This window comes from Peromyscus maniculatus, chromosome 7 (assembly GCF_049852395.1).
Source record: "Peromyscus maniculatus bairdii isolate BWxNUB_F1_BW_parent chromosome 7, HU_Pman_BW_mat_3.1, whole genome shotgun sequence".
Taxonomy (NCBI): domain Eukaryota; kingdom Metazoa; phylum Chordata; class Mammalia; order Rodentia; family Cricetidae; genus Peromyscus; species Peromyscus maniculatus.
The window spans coordinates 54,811,458-54,815,705 of record NC_134858.1 but is presented as its reverse complement, the minus strand read 5'-3'; the positions used below and the strand labels follow the sequence as shown (position 1 = coordinate 54,815,705).

The following is a 4,248-nucleotide window of genomic DNA, read 5'->3' as shown; positions in this document are numbered from 1 at the left end:
GAGAGCAACAGGATAGCCTGGGCTACACAGCAAGACTTTGTCTCAAAAAACACACAAGCAAGCAAAAACAAGAATCTGGGCAAAAACAAGAATCAGCTGGGCTCCAGGAGGTGGTGGTACACACCTTTAATCCCAGCACTCAGGGGACAGAGGCAGGTGGATCTCTGAGTTCCTTGAGGCCAGCCTGATCTACAGAGCTAGTTCTAGTACAGCCAGGGCCACAGAAGAGAGAGGGGGGAGGGAGGGAGGGAGGGAGGGAGGGAGAGAGAGAGAGAGAGAGAGAGAGAGAGAGAGAGAGAGAGAGAGAGAGAGAGAGAGAGAATGAATCATCTGGGCATGAGGGCTCACACCTTCAGTCCCAGCACTCAGCTCTGAGGCAGGGGTTGTGAGTCCGTCTGAATTCTAGGCCAGCCATGGACTACATAGTGATACCCTGTCTATAAATAAGCAAATAGAATCAGGATTGTCATCTGTAGGGAGAAGAAAATTCCTCCCATCTCCACTCTTCCCCAGCTGCTGGTTTTCCTTTTTTTTTTTTTTTTTTGGAGGCAGGGTCTCACTATTGTAGCTCTGGCTGGCCTGGAACTCAATATAGAGACCTGCCTGCCTCTGCCTCCCAAGCACTAGGATTAAAGATGTGCGCCACCACACCCAGCTAAACTGCTGGTTTTACCCTCCTTTCCTGCCTGGTCCTCAATTCTCAGGCCAGGATCTGCCCTTAGTTTCCACTGCCCTGGGCTGTAGCACCCCCTTGTGGCCATTTGAGAAAACTGCTTTGCATAGTGGTTGACCTCCACCCACAGACCCACTGATTCCGCCCGCCGTAGGCAATCAGGTGGAAAATGGTTTGTGTTACAAATGCAATTTCAAGGTAAATCTCAAGTCTCTCCACACTGTAAATTCTGGAGAAACTATTAATAGTGGCCATAACATGCACCCTACCCTTCTCTGCATCATTTCTCGGCCTGTTTTTTGTAAACCAACTTGAAACAGAAATTCTTTGTCCAGCCAGGTGTGATGACATGCACCTGACATCCTAACATTTTTGAGACTGAGTCAGGAGGACTTAGGTTTCTGAGCTAGAAACCAGGCTGGACCACACAGTAAGTTTCAGGCTGGCCTAGGCTTGGTACTGAGGATGCATGGTAAAGCTTAGAACCAACTAACTACATAACTTAGTAAGGCACAAACCATCATCAGCCCCAGGAACTTGGGGGACCACAGTCCTCAGGGCCCTTCTAACTGCTGACTGGGATGTCCTGAATGCATCTTCCCCTCCTCCAAGCCCTACTCATATCCCCTCTCACTCCAACCCCCAACACTCTAACCAGGAAAACCCCGTACATATTAACATTTCACATGGACCAAGAAAAAGGCCAGTGGGAAGAAGGGTTAAAAAGCTAAAGAGGAAGAACAAGAATAACAATACTAAGAGTGAGAATAAGAGGCTGGAGAGATGGCTCAGGGGTTAAGAGCAATGGCTGCTCTTCCCATAGGACATGAGTTCGATTCCCAGCATCCACAAGGTGGCTCATAAATGTTTTAACTCCACTTCCATTGGATCTGATGCTCTCTTCTGAGTTCGATTCCCAGCATCCACAAGGTGGCTCATAAATGTTTTAACTCCACTTCCAGTGGATCTGATGCCCTCTTCTGGCAGCCACAGGTACTACACATACACACAATAGGGAAGCAAGCAAAATACTCAGACACATAAAATAAAATCATTAAATATTTTTTTAAATAAAAAAGACTGAGAATAAGGAGGAGAGGGAGGGGATGGGGAGGTTGTTCCTTGTCTATCTCCTTCTGCAGTGACTCCCCTGACCCTCCAAGGACCACCTTCAAGGATGAGCCACTGGTTGTTTTGTGTGCACAAGATGCATATGTAGAGCTCAGAAGACAGCCCTGAGCGGCAGGCCTGGCCTTCCATCTTGTTTGAGACAGGGTCTCTTTATTGTTTTCTCTGTATCACATAATCCAGGCTAGTGGCCCATGAGCTTCCAAGGATTCTCTTGTCTCCACCTCCCATCCTTTCACAGGAGTGCTGGGATCCCAGGGCCGGGGATCTGAACTCACATCCTTACACTTGCTCAGCAATCACTCTAACCCATGGAGCCATTGTCCCAGCCCCAGACTGTTTTTGTTTGTTTAGTTGGTTTCTCTCTTTCTCTCTTTGAACTGGGTCTCTCTGTGTAGTCCTGGCTGTCCATGCGGACCTCAAACTCACAGAGATTCTCCTGCCTCTGGGATAAAAGGTGTACACCACCACGCCCCACTTTGTCGCTTTACTGAGACAAGGTTATGCTGTATGTAGTAAGGCTGACCTCAAACTGCTGATCCCTCCGCCTCAGTCTGTCAAGGGCTGAGACTATAGGCGTGTACCCCAACACCTGGCCCATCATCTTTTGGGTGCTGGGGCTGCTGGAAACACTGATGTGCACCCATTCTTGACTTGGGATATATGTGCTGCTCGATTACCTACAATGACAGGTGAGCAAATGAGGATTATAGGTGTGCAAAGGCACAGAGACACGAGTGGCCAGGTCTGCAAGGACACACACACACACACACTCGCAAATCCTTTCAGACATAGTGTATTCGGGGGAATTAAATTCCAAAACCTTGAAGATACCTGGAGTCCAGCTGCCTCTTAATTCCACCTGAACGTCAGCCAAATTCCTTGTGCAGGTACCTGCCCCATGCTGGACTTTCCACTGTTGCTCCCACCGAATCCTTAAATGCACTGCTTTTGCTCATGAGAAGGTAGATATAGAGGTGCAGAGTGCAAAGTCTTGTACTACAATGACACTTCCGGTCATTTTCAGAGTTGACACTGTGAACAAAGTCGTCAGAAAGAAGCTATACCTACAAAAGCTAAATTGATTAGGATTTTAGCATTTGGAAAGGCTAAAAAGGGCCAGTGAAAGAAACACACTTTTGGCCCGGAAAACCAGAGCCAAATCTGCCCCTGACCAACTGAGCTTAAAACCAACCAACCAATCCCTGAGCACAAAATCTAGCCAATCTGAGCTTCTCCAAGCTCAAGGGACTTGAAATCTGACCGATTCCCACCCCGAAAATCTTCTCCCTGGGAAAAACTCCGCCCCTAAGAAGCCTTGTATAAGCCCTGAACCTGTTCAGTTTGCTGATGCCTTTTCCCACCCTGCCAGAGGCAGCCACCCTCCTGGATTCTTCCCTCCCAACAAATCTCTTGAATGAGGTCTGTGGAAGCAGAGCCTGGGTGGAGGGGCAAGGCTGGAATGCTTTCGGGGGAGAAACCTTCGCCTAGCCGAGCAGAGCTGTAACAACTTTGCCGAGGAAACCCTCCTCTGCCTGGGCAGAGCTGTTACATCAGGGAAACCTTTCCCTGGAGCAGAGCTGTATAAGCTGCTATGCTTACAGGGACTTTGTGGTCTTCCTTTGCTCCCGACTGCCAGGATCCCTTTCCATCTGAGCTGCAATGCTCACACTACCCACTTTCCGTACCCCTTCTCTGTTTCCCACCTGATGGCCTGGGACCACGGGAACCAGTCTCCTGCCCAGTTTCCAGCAGGCTGCCAGCATCAATGGCTACTGTGTGATAAATGGAGGCGGGGTGGGCAGGCACCCCGTCTCCTCCAGCTCATAGCCCTTCTCTGCCGAGCGAATCTAGCACGTGGGGGCTCTGGCTTCCACAGCTACCATCAGAGGTCCGTCCTGGGGCAGCAGAAAGAGGTCAGGGTTTGAGCAATTCTGTACATCACCCTCACCATACGAAGGCGATCTAGATGCTACCGTCTTACTTGAAGAATACTAATCAAATGAGAGGTCATATGTCCAAAGTACCCTCCTCACCTGTCCTCATTCAGAAAGATCTGGGATTATCAGCAAATGCCCGAGCGAGGGGCCAGTATGGCGGTTGCCTTAGGATTAAGGAGCAGCCCAAGGAAGGGAACTCAGCGTCTCCTGCTACCCGTGTGCTCACCTGGCTGCCCCGCTCGAAAACACCGCGCTAAAAATGCCTTCCTACAGCCAGACAGAGTCCTTGTGCGTGGTTTATGGAAAGGTTTGTTCCCTCCATTCTGTGGAAGGATGATTAGTGCAGCAAAACTTTCTGGAAATGACTTTACCTCCTTCCTGCTCCAGCGGCTCTCATCCATCTAGGGTGGCTCCGGCCAGTACAGTCCCTGATGCTAGTCGAATCTGCGACAGCGTCTCTCAAGGCTCCTTAATCGCCTAGCTTTCCAGAACAGGTAACGTGTTGTC

At 49.6% G+C, this 4,248-nt stretch overlaps 1 long non-coding RNA gene across 1 annotated transcript; it reads right to left on the bottom strand.

Moving 5' to 3' along the window:
* Positions 1 to 532: 532 nt before the first annotated feature.
* Positions 533 to 4,248, bottom strand: LOC121830857 (uncharacterized). Its single transcript, XR_013052758.1, has 4 exons — positions 4,113 to 4,248; positions 3,508 to 3,699; positions 2,636 to 2,836; positions 533 to 2,481 (listed from the first exon to the last, which is right to left on the bottom strand). It is a non-coding gene; the product is annotated as an uncharacterized LOC121830857 (long non-coding RNA).